Genomic DNA, 17,046 nt, shown 5'->3' with positions numbered 1-17,046 from the left:
CACTTGCCCCTACAGTCTGTTGCAGGCTATACGGCGGGGATCTTTGTCTTTGTGTTTATATATAAAATGCCGTAAGTATGTACTGTGTATATGTGTGGCTACTCGCTGACAACACTTGCCCCGACAATCTATGAAGGCTTCACAGGAGGGGGATCTTTGTCTTTGTGTGTGTGGCGGCGGGGGGGGGAGCGGCGGCGCAGCGGTTAGCGCATCATTTTGACGCGATAAAAAAAACAGACAAAAGATCCCCTAGGATAGCCTTCGACAGACTGTTGGGGCAAGTGCTGTTAGCAAGCAGCACCTTTGATGAAAGCCTGCACTGTGGCACGCGAGGGGGGTGGGTGGGCCAACACCACGCCCGGCCGCCTTTGTCTCCCCAGTGGCGATGTTTACTACACACCGCATCATTTTGAGGTCTGAGAATCGAACCCGGGTCGTCAGGATCCGTAACGCAGCGCGCTAACCACTACACTACCGCTCCCCACACACACACACACAAATACATACACACAAGCATATATATGTGCACATACGTATATATACGTATTTTATATACACAGGCATAAAATACATATATATACACACGTTGCCATTCGCGTTCATGTATAGATGGACAAACATATACGCATACACAAATATTACAATGTTAAGTGACATTGCTGAATTGCATAAACATAACATACACACAAGATAAAGGTTAAACGACCTCCCGTGTAGCCTTCAACAGAGTCTCGGGACAAGTGCTCCCCACACTCGCACACAGAACAAAGGCAAAGATGCCCCATGTAGCCTTTAACAGACTGCCGGGGCAAGTGCCGAACGCGAGTATAGCCCCTATGAATGCCGGCACGGCACGCGACGGAGTAGTGTGGTCAGCACCACGCCCGGCCGCCTTTGTCTCCCCAGTGATGATGTGTATTACCCACGCGTACCTAAACATGTGTTTTGTTAAGGCTGAGTAGACGTAGAGGGGGGGAATCCCAGGACCGGTTCGATTATTATTCGCTGCCACTGGTATCGGTCGTGAGCGGGAAATCTAAGTATTTTTTTGGGGATGTCGGGTTCCTAGCGCAGTGCGCTAACCGCAGCGCCACCGCTCCCCACGCCGCATACATCAGTAACGCGTAAACACACAACGCGCGCACACGCGCACGTGCGTCTGCTGCGTTGATAGTAATTTAACTGTGTTGATAATGAGAATAATAAAAGAAGACCAGAGGATATGTTCGCATAACTGTTCCAGCGTGCATGTAAAAACAAACACAGTGGCTGATGGGATTTATAAAACACACACACTTAGCTCGTGAGATCTATTTTTTTTATGAATTCCTTGAGTCACTCATGGGATCGGTTGAACACAAACGTGCGTCTAATTGTCGCGATGCTTTGTTCCTCCACGACTATACACTGGACACACGCACATACACACACGCACACACACATGCACATACACACACGCACATACACACACGCACATACACACACGCACATAACACAGACGCACACACACATGCACATACACACACGCACATACACACACGCACATAACACACACGCACACACACATGCACATACACACACGCACATACACACACGCACATACACACGCACATAACACACACGGACATACACACGCACATACACAAGCACATACACACACATACATACACGCACATACACACACGCACATACACACGTACATAACACACGCGCACATACACACGCGCACATAACACACGCGCACATAACACACACGCACACACACACACACGCACATACACACGCGCACATACACACGCGCAATACACACACACATACACTGATGTACGCAAAAAAGACAAAGATCCCCCGTACGGGACACTTAGACTGTTGGGGCAAGTGCCGCATGGCTCACAGGGCTATTCCTAATAGATGACCTGAACTGTGAGCAAGTAGCAGCACCTACCTACCGGCACGGACGCACACGAGGGTTGGTGCGGGTGGCCAGTACACCACACCCGGCCGCCTTTGTCTCCCCAGTTCTGATGTTTACAACATACCGCACCAAGTATTCATTTGAGGCAGAGTCTACCTAAGGTGAGCACCAGGACCGGTCCGTATGTGTTGACCAGCTGTGAGCGGGAATCGAACTCGGTGCCGCCGTGTTCGTAGCGCAGCGCGCTAACCGCTGCACCACCGCTCCACATGGACACGCGTATACACACAACTACACCTATACACAACACAACTACACATATACACACAATTACACGTGTCCACGCAATTACATGTACAGTCGTACTGCAAAGGGATGCTTGATGATCTACGCGCGCACGTTGAACTTCTTTCGCACCGTACGTAGCCAACCGTGGCTAATCAGAGGTGCGAGGGGTAAAGACAACAAGCTAAGAACACACCCCCCCAAAAAAAGCCGTTCTAAAGAAAAGCGTTTTGCCAATGTAGATGATGATGATGATGATTATTATTATTTAAAAGTGCAGCACAGCTATCCAGCGGCTTCCTAATATCGGAAGGGGAGAGAGCGTTCCAGACGGCCACGGCAGCAGCAGCAGTGACCACCACAAAGCCGCTCGCTGCTGCTTCTTCTTCTTCTGCTGCTGCGAAGGTGACGGTCGGAGTGTCGCGTGATGATGGTTTATCGACCTTGGCGAGAAAATGCTGGTGGTGATGATGGGTCCGGCGGTCGAGGCTAACCACAGGGTGGAAGCCAAAGGCGCACAGAGGGAGTCGTAACCAGAATCGCAATATGTTTGTCAATGCCGGAGGCAATCCGATGAGCTGTCAAGCTCTTTTTTTACAGATGTCCAGCAAGGAACCAGAATCAGAATATATTTATTTGTACTGGGGGAAATCCGATGAGCTGTTAAGCTCTTTTTTCATAGATGTCCAGCAGAGAACCAGAATAATTATTTATACTGGGGGAAATCCGATGAGCCATCAAGCTCTTATTTTTGGCACAGATGTCCAGTAGCCACACGGCATCAACCAGAGATGGAGCGTCCCCTTCCCGCCCCACTTCGCCCTCCCCACCACCACCGCGTGGAGATGGAGCGATGAAATGAGCTGTCGCGTACTAGCGCAGAGCAGAGCGAAGATGGATTTTCGAACAACGCCTCTGTCGCCATCTCTCTCTCTCTGCGGCTCCATGCGGTGTCTGGCGATCCATCTCGCTCCGTGGTGCACACGGGGGGAGGAGTGGGGAGCGGCCCCTGATGTAATCGCTCCATCTCCGCGATGGTTGTACCCCCCCTCCCCCTCCGGGTGTGCTCACTTCGTCATTTATTTTTTCATTTCCTAGGCTTCGGCTGCTGCTGCTGCTGCTGTTCCATTGTCCCCGGGTAGTTTCTGTGTGAAGCCTTGATAGACATGTACGTGCGTTGAACTTCTTTCGCACCGTACGTAGCCAACCGTGCTCATCGGAGGTGCGGAAGGGGGGGGGGGGGGGTTAGGAGAACAAACTAAACACGCGAAAAGCAGTTCCGTAAGAAATGAGTTTGTAAATTGAGATTATTATTTTTTTCATAAAAGTGCATCACAACCGCCCAGCGGCTTCCTGATAGCGGATGGGGAGAGAGCGTTCCAGACGGCCGCGGAAACAGCTATCCACGCGTGCCACCCAAAGCTCGATGACCCCCATGATCGTTCAACGCGTGAGATGTATCCAGGGTTGGCCCATACGTCTGTAATTATGGGGGGGGGGGGATAACGAATGTATTTTTTTGAGCGTCAATGATGGAAGAACGCGTCCAGATGGATTTGACCGCGGAAGAAATGGGAGTCGAATGGAGGTCGTTGTTGAATTTAAGAGGCTGCGTCCAGACCGCGAGCCACCAACACGGAACCGTGTGGGTGTGCTCCCTATGATTCCAGACTCAAGGGACACCCCGTATATAGATACATAGAGAGAGTGAAATGTGTACATATATATGTAGGTATACATTTAGATATAGATGTATATAGATGTAGAAATATATATAGAGAGATATACGGAGATGAATATATAGAGATAAATCGATCTCTCTATTTATATATAGAGAGATATCAGAATTGTTATTTAGGCTAGAGGAGATATCCGAATAGCGGCGAAGCTCCATTACACAGATGTCCAGTATGGACAGGTCAGCAAGTTACAACTACATATATATACATACCGTATACTGTACATATATATGGGGGTGCCACGGTGGCTAGGAGATGTTAACTACCTCGCCTGGTGTACAGGAGGTCGTGGGTTCGATCCCGACCCTGTGACGCCTGCTGCTGTATATTCGGAGTTTGCGTCTCTCATCATCATCACGCTGGCTATGAGATGTTAACTACCTCGCCTGGTACGCAGGAGGTCGTGGGTTCGATCCCGACCCTGTGACGCCTGCTGCTGTATATTTGGAGTTTGCGTCTCTCATCATCATCATCACGGTGGCTATGAGATGTTAACTACCTCGCCTGGTGCGCAGGAGGTCGTGGGTTCATGGATTGTTCTCCGGGTGTCCTCCGGTTTCTCCCCTCTCCTCGTTCAGAATCAGCGTCCTCACTCGTCCACAATATTTGACTGCCGCTATAAATGTCCACGCCACGATGATAAAGATGATGATGATGATGATGACGAAGATGATGATGAAGATAATGATGATAATGATGCTGATGATGCTGATGATGCTGATGAAGATGATGAAGATGATGATGATAATGATGATAATGATGATGAAGATGATACTGATGATGATAATGATGATAATGATAATAATGATGATAATGATGATGAAGATGCTATTGCTGATGATAATGATTATGATGATAATGATGATAATGATGATGCTGATGATGATGATAAGCCACCACTTCGCTGAGACATCGCTTCGTGATAGCCAGCGTCGCTTCTGCAACAAACAAAACAAAGAGCTGCGTCGCTCAGCGGGGCCTTACGTGGCAAAACAAAAATCGCGATGAATATCGGAATCTATCTATGTGCATGTGTAAAATGTGCGTGTGTTCTCTGGAGATTGGACGCAAGTTGGTAAGCGTCGCAGGAGCCATGCGAATGCGTGCTTCTTCTTCCTTCTCATTCTTTTTCCCCCACATCATTGTACTCAGTAGGGGGGCGGTCACAATCTTTTTGGTATTGTCGACCCCCCCCCCCGCCCCCTCCTCCGGCTATTCGTGGGTCCCGCTGTCTCTTACTAAGTTATTGATTCTATATATGTGTGTGTGTATGTGTGTCGGTGTGATTTGGTAATATCATTGACCTGGTCAAGGCCTATGATACCATCAGTAGGCCTGGGCTCTGGGTTGTTCTTCGTGCTTTTGGAGTACCTGACCCTCTGCTCATGATCATTAAGGACCTTCATGATGGTGAGCGGGCCCGGGTAAAACTACGTGGCCGGGAGTCAGAGCCGTTCCCTGTACACCTTGGGGTGCGACAGGGATGTCCTCTGGCTCCCACATTATTTAACATCTATTTTGACCACGTAGTTCGTGAAGCCTTCAATAGCTGTACCGGGGGAATCTCCATATGGTACAGATATAATGGGAGGCTGATCGATGCCCGGGTGCGGTCAAGGGATGGCTCCCTATTGCTCAACCACGTTATGTATGCTGATGATTTGGTAATAGCTGCTCATTCAGAGGAGGAGTTGGAGACGCTGCTGCTGAGACTGGAGCGTGCCACTAAGAGATGGGGCCTTACCATCAGCCCCACCAAAACTAAGCACCTGCCTGGGTATTTTGTACCATCGGACACACCACTCCCCACAACTCCCAATCGGTGATGGGGCAGTTGTGGAGAGAGTGGAGAGTTTCCCATACCTGGGCAGTGTGCTTATGACCGGCTCCAGTTTAACAGCAGAGGTCTCACTCCGAATCAGTCGAGCGGCATTACCTTTTCATCGGTTGAGTAACACTGTGTGGAAGCTACCTGGTCTGTCGCTCCGCACTAAGCTTCAGGTTTTCTCGGCCACGGTCATTCCCTCCCTTCTCTACGCTTGCGAAACGTGAACCCCCTTAATGGAACATCTTCGCCGATTAGAAACATTTAGGCTAGCCTGCATACGATCCATCCTGGGTTTAACCAGGCTGGATTGTGTGAGGAGCTCACAAATCCTTGAAAGATCTGGGCAAGGTCCCATCGGTGAGCTCCTCCGGCAGGCGAGGCTGCGTTGGCTGGGTCATGTAGCCCGCATGCCCATCCACCGCATGCCGAAACAGCTTTTGTTCGGCCGGATCGAGGGGGCTAAACGGGCGCGGCACGGGCTAGAGAAGAGATGGAGTGATGTGGCACAGGAGGGCGTGGAGCTGAGTGGACTTGCCGATGACTGGTACCAGCGGTGTCAAGATCGGCCTCTGTGGAGGAGGCTCGTGAAGGACGCTACTGGGCAGTTGGAGGCAGTCGCCCACCAACAACAACGGAGGGCGGAGGAGCGACGCTCACAACAACGAGCGGAGCGCCGGGTGGCTAAAGCACAGCAGGTTGGCACAGTAGGGGGCACAGGTGGTGCATCAGCCAGTCATCTCAGTCATCTCAGTCAGTCGACCCGTGGCACCTGCTGGGTCTGCCCCGTGACCTCCTGCCAGCGGGCGTTTGACACTTCACGTGGCCTCAAGATGCACATGGCCCGGCACAAGCGTCGTGGTGACGTCACCGCCACTTAGTGGTGAATGGCCGTTGTTGTGTATTTAATTTAAAGTTCAGTTTTATAGGTAAGATGTATTCGATTGGAGCGGTGGCGCAGTCGTTAGCGCACTGCGCGACGAACATGGCCACGTGAGCGAGATTTCCTCTCCCCCTGCCTCTCTCTCCTCTCCCCTTGCCTCTCTCTCTCTCTTCTCCATGACTCCCCATTGGTGGAGCGGTGGCGCAGTGAGTGTGTTAGTCTGTGTCTGTGTGAGTGATCATGTGATTGAGTGTTAGTCTGAGTGAGTGAGTGTGTGAGTGTGAGTCTGTGTCTGTGTGAGTGATAATGTGAGTGTTAGTCTGAGTGAGTGTTAGTCTGTGTGAGTTATAATGTGAGTGTTAGTCTGAGTGAGTGAGTGTGTGAGTGTTAGTCTGTGTGAGTGATAATGTGAGTGAGTGTGTGAGTGTGAGCCTGTGTCTGTATGAGCGATAATGTGAGTGTTAGCCTGAGTGAGTGTTAGTCTGTGTCTGTGTGAGTGATCATGTGAGTGAGTGTTAGTCTGAGTGAGTGTGTGAGTGTTAGTCTGAGTGAGTGAGTGTGTGAGTGTTATTATGTGTGAGTGATAATGTGAGTTAGTGTTAGTCTGAGTGAGTGTGTGAGTGTTAGTCTGTGTCTGTGTGAGTGATAATGTGGGTGAGTGTTAGTCTGAGTGAGTGTGTGAGTGTTAGTCTGTGTGAGTGATAATGTGAGTGAGTGTTAGTCTGAGTGAGTGAGTGTGTTAGTGTTAGTCTGTGAGTGATAATGTGAGTGAGTGTTAGTCTGAGTGAGTGAGTGTGTTAGTGTTAGTCTGTGAGTGATAATGTGAGTGAGTGTTAGTCTGAGTGAGTGTGAGTCTGTCTGTGTGAGTGATAATGTGAGTGAGTGTTAGTCTGAGTGAGTGTGTGAGTGTGAGTCTGTGTCTGTGTGAGTAATAATGTGAGTGAGTGTTAGTCTGAGTGAGTGTGTGAGTGTTAGTCTGTGTCTGTGTGAGTGATCATGTGAGTGTTAGTCTGAGTGAATGTGTGAGTGTGAGTCTGTGTCTGTGTGAGTGATAATGTGAGTGAGTGTTAGTGTGAGTGTGTGAGTGTGAGCCTGTGTCTGTATGAGTGATAATATGAGTGTTAGTCTGAGTGAGTGTTAGTCTGTGTCTGTGTGAGTGATCATGTGAGTGAGTGTTAGTCTGAGTGAGTGAGTGTGTGAGTCTGTGGCTGTTTGAGTGATAATGTGAGTGAGTGTTAGTCTGAGTGAGTGTGAGTGTTAGTCTGTGTCTGTGTGAGTGATAATGTGAGTGAGTATTAGTCTGAGTGAGTGAGTGTGTGAGTGTTAGTCTGTCTGTGTGAGTGATAATGTGAGTATTAGTCTGAGTGAACTTTATAGCCCATCGGATTCCTGCAGCAAATAAAGGTTCTTATCCCCACGTATGGTGGTGGTAATGGCGATGATGATGATGATATCAGCCACTGCAACGGGGATGAGTTATAGTCAACCTGTGTGATAGGTGGACTCTCTGATCTTTAATTGGTACTTAATTTTAAAAAAAATTTAGCCCTTGTGCATTGTTGTTACCCATCTTGGGGAGGGTTAAATCGCGTGAAATATTAATGGTTGTGTCGTTAAACCCGCCACCACCCGACGCAGCCAATCGGTAAAGGTTTGTGTCACGTGCCAATTCGTCACTAGTAAAGCACTACACAGGTTGTGTGTTGGAGGGCGGATCCACAACATTTACAATCCTAAATTTCGATTTAAAGCTTTCGTGACTGCAAGGATTAATCTCCTTTGGTTCTTTCGGTAAGGTCACGTAGAATGAGAATAAAATAAAAAAAATAACACAATAAAATTCTCACGACGTTTCGGCCACAACGCAAGCGGCCGTCTTCAGGTGAAAGGTACAGACCTGTCGGGACGACAAGCTCTGTCGCGACCTTACCGAAAGAACCAAAGAAGATTTACAATCCTAGTAGCGTAACGTTTCCTCCCCAGTAGTTACAATCAGCATCATTAGGCGGCGGTCAGATTTGTGGAGACGTCCTCGAGTTTTGGTATAAATCAAATTTGGTGCAGTCATTAGCATGATTATTGTTGTTGCGTCTTCGAATTCAGAATGTGTATTTATACTGGAGGAATCCGAGCTATTTTTCCGCAGATGTCCAGCTCCTGTTAGGGCACATTACTTTTGCCTATTGGGGCCGTCCGTAAATGACGTCACGCGATTTTTGACGATTTTTGACCCCCCCCTCGTCACACGGCGTCACAAAAAGTCAGACCCCCCCCTCAAATATGACGTCACAAAGCTCTGCCCCCCCCCCAAAATTTTTTTATATAAATCATGCTTCAAATCGCTTTAAACTATTGTCATTGTAGTGCGTATTTAATGTGGCGCTGCACTCTAATGTTGTAGGTAGAACACATTTATTAAAAAGTCTAATTAAGTAGAACGTGTTGTCTATATTTATTTAAAGTTGCGCATTTTGATGTGACGTCACATTTCTCAAACACCCCCCTCCCCCTCGTCACACATCGTCACAAATGTCTGACCCCCCCCCCCCCCCGCAGGTGCGTGACGTCATTTAGGGACGGCCCCTATCCACTGCTGGATGGATGCCACCCCAAGGCGTGTGGGTCGGGGGAGTTTTGACCATACTACACCACGTGACTAAGACGTCACAACGTCCATCAGTAGCTGTGTCTGCGCGCTAATCTGTCCGTGTACGATGCACGCGCCGTCTTAAGGGGCCGTCCATAAATGACGTCACGCACATGGCGGGGGGGGGGGAGGGGGTCAGACATTTGTGACGATGTGTAACGAAGGGGGGAGGGGGTGGTTGAGAAATGTGACGTCACATCAAAATGCGCAACTTTAAATAAATAGAGAATTGTTATAACAACACTAATTGTTATAACAACACTAATTGTTATAACAACACTAATTGTTATAACAACACTCCTACAACATCAGAGTGCAGCGCCACATTAAATACGCACTACAATGACAATAGTGTAGTGTATAGTGTAGTATACCAGTACAGCACCACACCGGTTGTGAGTTGGAGAGTAAACCCACTACAACATTTACAATTATAGTGTAGTGTATAGTGTAGTGTATAGTAGTGTAGTCTATAGTAGTGTATAGTGTAGTGTATAGTGTAGTGTTCAGTGTAGTATACTATATTCTTAGCTCTTTCGGTAAAGTCACGTTGAAGGGAAACAATAAAATAATAAAATACATATAAAACAATAAAAATTCTCACGACGTTTCGAAGATAACACAAACGATGATGACCGTTTGTGTTATGGTCGAAACGTCGTGAGAATTTTTATTGTTTTATATATTATATAATTATATTGTTTCCCTTCAACGTGACTTTACCGAAAGAGCTAAGAATATGAATTACTGCAGTCACGAAAGCTTTAAATCTAAATGTAGTATACTAGTACAGCACTACTTCGGTTGTGTGTTGGAGAGTAAAACCCACTACAACATTTACAATTATAGTGTAGTGTATAGTGTAGTGTATAGTAGTGTAGTGTATAGTGTCGTGTATAGTGAAGTGTTCAGTGCAGTATAGTAGTACAGCATCACACCGGTTGTGTGTTGGAGAGTAAAACCCACTACAACATTTACAATTATAGTGTAGTGTATAGTAGTGTATAGTGTAGTGTATAGTATCGTGTATAGTGAAGTGTTCAGTGCAGTATACTAGTACAGCACCACACCGGTTGTGTGTTGGAGAGTAAACCCACTACAACATTTACAATTATAGTGTAGTGTATAGTGTAGTCTATAGTAGTGTAGTCTATAGTAGTGTATAGTGTAGTGTATAGTGAAGTGTTCAGTGCAGTATACTAGTACAGCACCACACCGGTTGTGTGTTGGAGAGTAAACCCACTACAACATTTACAATTATAGTGTAGTGTATAGTGTAGTCTATAGTAGTGTAGTCTATAGTAGTGTATAGTGTAGTGTATAGTGAAGTGTTCAGTGCAGTATACTAGTACAGCACCACACCGGTTGTGTGTTGGAGAGTAAACCCACTACAACATTTACCATCAGAGTACCGTGTGACGTCTCGCCGGTAATTACAACTTAGCATCATCAGGCAACAACCAGAGATGTGGATAAATCCTCCAGTTTCGCTAACGTGACAAACCTTTACTAATTGGCTGTGTCGGGTGGTGGCGGATTCTAAGACACACTTACGCGATCTAACCCCAAACACAAACATCTATTCTTTGACTAAAGCGTCTGTCCTCCGATATGCAGTGATGCCCGTCCCACTAACGTGTCCGACTATGCGAATAGACAATCTGCGAATGTCGCCTACCTACCGCGGTGTACATCTGTGAAAGTGTCTGTCTAAATATGTCTGTATAGAGTGACACCAAAGCCGTAATTATAATATATATTGGGGGGGACACACATCCCCCCCCCCAATATTAAAATATGCTCAAAATGCCCCCCCCCCCAATATATTGCAATAAAATAGATTTATGTTTATATGATTGTGGTTATGGTTGTACTTTATTAATCTCTAATTTCTGCCATTGCATACAATGAAACAAGAAAAGATAAAATATATATAAAAAACAGACAGAACAACGTAATACAATAACACTATTAGACATTATTGTAAAAAAATAAATTAAAAGTCCATCCTACGTGTTAGTGATTTTTTATATTTTAGGCAGGAAATGGCAGGAAATGAGTTTTCAAATTTATATTTTTTTCTGGGGGGGGGGGGGGGGGACACCCCCAGACCCCCTGTAAGATTTGGTCCCCCCCTTAATGTTGCCTCCATGGCTCCGGCCTTGAGTGACAACACGTCCAGAATAATGACATGCATCGTCTGTGCCAGTAGATCTTCACCTGGAAATGCAACGGCAGCGCCAGCAGTAGCGTCAGCAGCAGCAGCATCAGTAGCGAGATGCCCTTGCTGAGGTGTGGGTTCGAGACACGGCCAAATGTTTTGTTAGAAGGTAAATAATCGGAAACACAAACGTGAGTGCACAACTTACTTTGTTTCATCAACACTCACATTGTAAAATTTTGATTTAAAGCTTTCGTGACTGCAGCAATTCATATTCTTAGCTCTTTCGGTAAAGTCACGTTGTTTCCCTTCAACGTGACTTTACCGAAAGAGCTAAGAATACTAACATTGTAGATTTTTTTTTTTAAGATTGAGAACCAAACGGTTGCAATGCCGCAGTAAAAGTTAAGAAAACCACTGCTTTAAAGTGTCCGTATAGAGTGAAATACACCCATAACAATAATACAAATATACGCATCGTCTGTGATCAGGTACACATCATCTGTACGAGTGTTCGAGCTGATCTACAAACGTTGCATTGTCCACCCGTGCATAGAACAAAACCCGTCATGCTCGCCAACAAAACCGTGGCCTGATATGAACAATGAATACACAACAGGCGACGTTTCAGGCAATGCCCCTTCTTCAGAGCACACGAACGGTGTTATGTTAAAGGTGTATTGAAAGATTTTGATTCTGCTACTGATACTCCTGCTGTTATGGAGTGACTCATGAAGCCAGCTATGGCCGCAAAGTTTGGTCGTACATGTCACGTATATCGTTTATTGTTCAATTTGAATCGCAGTTCCTATGATCACTGCCACATTGTTTTTCTAGCTTTATTTCGGTGATTACGAAAACGTTTTGGTTTAGCCATGTTTTGCTTGTTGTGGTACAGGCTTAGCCTGATAACTTTAATCTAAATTGTTTTATGGTTGTTATTGTTTGACTTACATCCCAATGGGATTTTTTTTTGCACACAGCGTTGAAATACGGCGCTTTTTCTGGAAGACATTGCTGGATTTTTTCCTAGATTTTCTTGTTGCGCGCAGTCACTTTAAGATGTTCCCTGTCCGTGTTTTTCGTTGCGTTTGCACCCGAGTCGACAGCCGCATGGCTCACAGGGTTATTATACCTCACACACGAAACTGAAAACCGCGAGCAAAAAGCATCGCCGAACGCTGCAGCTGCGCAAATCGTCGCACGCGTTTTGAAGGGAGCGGTGGCGCAACGATTAGCGACGCAAACCCCCCCCCCCCCTCCCCCCTCTCCCCCACAGCTGGCGACCTGAGTTCACGCGGCCGACGACCACGCACTCACCGGCAGTGGTGAATTATGGTCAAACAGCCTCACACGGCGTTGGTGTGGTACTTTCATCCCAGCAGTGGATCGATACAAGTCAATATCAGCATCAGCATCATCATCATCACAATAACTGTGATCGTCACTACCCCTTCGACAGTGTCTGTAGGTTTAAACGAAACTATGTTTTTGGTTTTATTGATGCAACGTGTATGCCCCCCCCCCCACTCCCATCGAACCGCGTAGATCTTTTTTCAGAAGCCATCACAAACGATCGTCATCACCACCACCATCATCATCATCATCGCCACGTGGAAGTTGACAGCGGCTCTAAACGCGTGGCGATGTCGAATCGAAATGCGGAGGGGGCGAATCGGAGGACCCGCAGAAAAAATCCACGCGGACAGGAAGAGAGAGATCGCGTGGATTCGAACCCGTCGGGATTTCGGATCGAACCCACGAACCTCCTGCATACCAGGCGAGGTAGTTAACATCTCCTAGCCACCGTGATGATGATGAGAGAGAGAGAGACACGCAAACTCCAAATTTCCAGCAGGCGTCAGGGTCGGGATCGAACCCACGACCTCCTGTACACCAGGCGATGTGGTTAACATCTCATAGCCACCGTGGGCACAATTAATGGAGGGTACTTCTACGGAGGAGACGGAGTGATGAAGTAAAGTCGCATCAGTCGGCTTCCTAGCCCTTCTTGAACGTCATCATTACGATATTACATCAAAGATTCCCCCAGCATAGCCTTGACAGACTGTTGGGGCAAGTGCTGCTAGCGAGTAGCAGCACTCTATGAAGGCTGGCACGGTACGCGTGGGGGTGGGTGGCAAGCACCACGCCCGGCCGCCTTTGTCTCCCAAGCGGCGATGTTTACTGCACACCGCACCGGGTACGCATTTAACGCTGAGTCGACCTACGGGAGGCCCAGGAGCGGTTCGGATAATCGTCACCGGCGGTTGTTGGTAGCCGTGAGCGGGAATCGAACTCGGCTCGCCGGGGCTCGCAACTGCTGCACCACCGCTCGAATTTACATCACTCCACGAAATTACATCACTCCACGAAATTACATCACTCCACCACTTTACATCACTCCAGCAATTTACATCACTCCACCAATTTACATCACTCCACCAATTTACATCACTCCACCAATTTACATCACTCCAACAATTTACATCACTCCAACAATTTACATCACTCCACCACTTTACATCACTCCACCAATTTACATCACTCCACCAATTTACATCACTCCAACAATTTACATCACTCCACCAATTTACATCACTCCACCAATTTACATCACTCCACCAATTTACATCACTCGCCGGGCACGCGTTCATTGTATAATTATCATATTCCACATTTAGATCCCGAAACAAATGCCCACATTTGGGGTACACACACATACATATGTAATAAAACCGTTCAAAACTGTACCGTGATGTGTTGGGGGGAGCGGTGGCGCAGCGGTTGGCGCACTGCTCTTATGAACCCGTGATGATGATGATAGTGATGATGACTGAGGTGTGGTGGTGTCTATCTGATGATGATTGTGATAGATGGTGACTGATGATGATCGTGATATTGTGACTTATGATGGTGATAGTGATGATGAGTGTGGTGGTGGTGGTGTCTATCTGATGATGATGATGATCGTGATAGATGGTGACTGATGATGATGATGATAGTGATGATGAGTGTGGTGCTGGCGTTGGTAGTGTCTATCTGTGTGCCGTTACCTATGGGAAAAATGGGTCAAAGAATCCAGTCCAGGTGGCGAGTAGAGCTGCCCCTAGTGGCTGGAGCCCCGGTAGAAGCTGCGGATGCTGCTGCTGCTGATGCTGCTGCTACTGATGCTGCTGCTGATGCTACTGATGCTGCTGCTGATGCTGCTGCCGCTGCATTCCACAAGCTACGCGAACGAAAAGAAGTCACGCATGGGATGATGAGGAGGAGTGGGCTATATAAGGGACGGGTGGAGGGGGTGGGTGGAGGAGGAGTGGTGGGATGATGATGGTGGTGGTGGGTGCAGCGGGCGAACGCGCCTCAGTGTGCGAGTCCTTGGGCGTCCTCTAGGTCAACTCGGCCTTAAAACCGTCATCGCCAGCGGAGAGGCGTAGGCGGTCGGCCCTGTTGCTGCTACAACGTGCCACTGATGTTAGCCGTATTCGGGAATCGAACGCTGTGTGCTGGGTGGTGCATCGGTTAGCGCTACCCTTATGGAGCTTTGTGCACGCGCGTACACGTGGGAGCGGTGGGGCATCGGTTAGCGCTACGCTGCGCTTCGAACCTAATAACCCGAGTTCGATTCCCTCTCACGGCCGCCACCACCACCGGTGATGTGGTGTGTAAAAACATCGTCACTGGGGAGACAAAGGCGGTCGGGCGTGGTGCTGGCCACCCACCCCCTCATGTGCCGTGCGGGCCTTCGTAGCCACTCCTCGCTCACAGCACTTGCCCCAACAGTCTGTTACAGGCTATATACACTGTGCGTATATGTTCGATATGAAGACATTTTAACAGACTGTTGGGGCAAGTGCTGTTAGCGAGCACCTGTGAAGGCCGGAACGGCACACGAGGGGGTGGGTGGCCAGCACCACGCCCGACCGCCTTTGTCTCCGCAGTGGCAATGTTTACACACCGCACCAGGTTACTCATTTGAGGCCGAGTCGACCGAGAGGAAGCCCAGGACCAGTTCAGATAATCGTCACCGGTGGTGGTGGCCGTGAGCGGGAATCGAACCCGGGTCGCCAGGTTCGTAGCGCAGCGCACTAACCGCTGCACCACCGCTCCCCTACACAATGCATGCTGTGTACACGTGAGTGTGTGTACACGTGAGTGTGTGTACACGTGAGTGTGTGTACACGTGAGTGTGTGTACACGTGAGTGTGTGTACACGTGAGTGTGTGTACACGTGAGTGTGTGTACACGTGAGTGTGTGTACACGTGAGTGTGTGTACACGTGAGTGTGTGTACACGTGAGTGTGTGTACACGTGAGTGTGTGTACACGTGAGTGTACACGTGTCAACAAACGCGTCTGTTACCTATCGACAACGCGAGTTCGTGCACACTTCATGCGCATTCGCGTGAACACCATTTGAGATTCACCCCCCCCCCCCCTCAACGTTAACCGGTAAAAACCGGTAACCGTTTTCAGAATGTATTTACCGGTTCCGGCTGTAATTTACCGGTTTCCGACAGTCAGACAAAAAAAAAACGAAAACCGTTTTCAGAATGTATTTACCGGTTTCCGACAGTTAGAAAAAAACCGGTAACCGTTTTTAGAATGTATTTACGGGTTCCGAAAGAACAAAAAAACCGGTAACCGTTTTCAGAATGTATTTACCGGTTTCCGACAGTCAGACAAAAAACCGAAAACCGTTTTCAGAATGTATTTACCGATTTCCGACAGTTACAAAAAAACCGGTAACCGTTTTCAGAATGTATCTACGGGTTCCGAAAGAACAAAAAACCGGTAACCGTTTTCAGAATGTATTTACCGATTTCCGACAGTCAGACAAAAAACGAAAACCGTTTTCAGAATGTATTTACCGGTTTCCGACAGTTAGAAAAAAACAGGATAACCGTTTTCAGAATGTATCTACGGGTTCCGAAAAAACAAAAAAAACGGTAACCGTTTTCAGAATGTATTTACCTGTTCCGCTAGAACAACAAAAAACCGGTAAGCCTTTTTCAGAATGTATTTACCGGTTCCGACAGTCAAAACAAACAAAAACCGGTAACCCTTTCCAGAATGTATTTACCGGTTCCGACAGTCAGAACAAAAGACACACACACACACACAAAAAAACCGGTAACCGTTTTCCGTGCGAGGAAATAATTCCGTTTGTTCCGTACAAACGGCACGGCGGCATCGAGTCACCAAACATTTTAGTTTTCCAAGTTGAGATGTAAAATAAAATAAAAAAAGCGGCAAAGCAAAAGCGCAGCCCCTGCAATTTCTCGCTCACGCCACCGCCGGCGTCCCCCACCCTCTCGTCCGAGCCTCACCTAGAGCGTGCTGGGAGGGAGAAGTCGAGCGCACTCACGAAACTTTACCCCGCCGCACGCGACAACACCCGCCGATCAAATCGACTTGCTGTGACCGTACGCATTGGCCGCTGCCGGATGCGTGGATGCAAGGCCGTAGCGATGGAGTCAACATTGGGAGGGGGGGGGGGGGATCAAATCTTGCAGGGGGTCTGGGGGTCTCCCCCCCCCCCCAACACAGAAAAATATCTAAATTTTAAAACTCATTTACTGCCATTTCCTG

The 17,046-nt window shown here is 47.9% G+C and overlaps 1 protein-coding gene across 1 annotated transcript in view; it reads right to left on the bottom strand.

Moving 5' to 3' along the window:
• The window catches only part of SLC6A5 (solute carrier family 6 member 5), a 102,903-nt gene extending 88,175 nt beyond the window's left edge, over positions 1 to 14,728 (bottom strand). The window contains exon 1 of the mRNA XM_032977955.2: positions 14,512 to 14,728. The gene's annotated coding sequence lies outside the window, so the exon portion shown is untranslated. The remainder of the gene's footprint in view (positions 1 to 14,511) is intronic.
• Between the last annotated feature and the right edge of the window lie 2,318 nt (positions 14,729 to 17,046).

This window comes from Petromyzon marinus, chromosome 65 (genome assembly GCF_048934315.1).
Source record: "Petromyzon marinus isolate PM22_M1 ecotype Great Lakes invasive population chromosome 65, UKy_Petmar_22M1.pri1.0, whole genome shotgun sequence".
In the NCBI taxonomy this organism is placed as follows: domain Eukaryota; kingdom Metazoa; phylum Chordata; class Hyperoartia; order Petromyzontiformes; family Petromyzontidae; genus Petromyzon; species Petromyzon marinus.
This window is presented reverse-complemented; position numbering and strand designations above follow the sequence as displayed.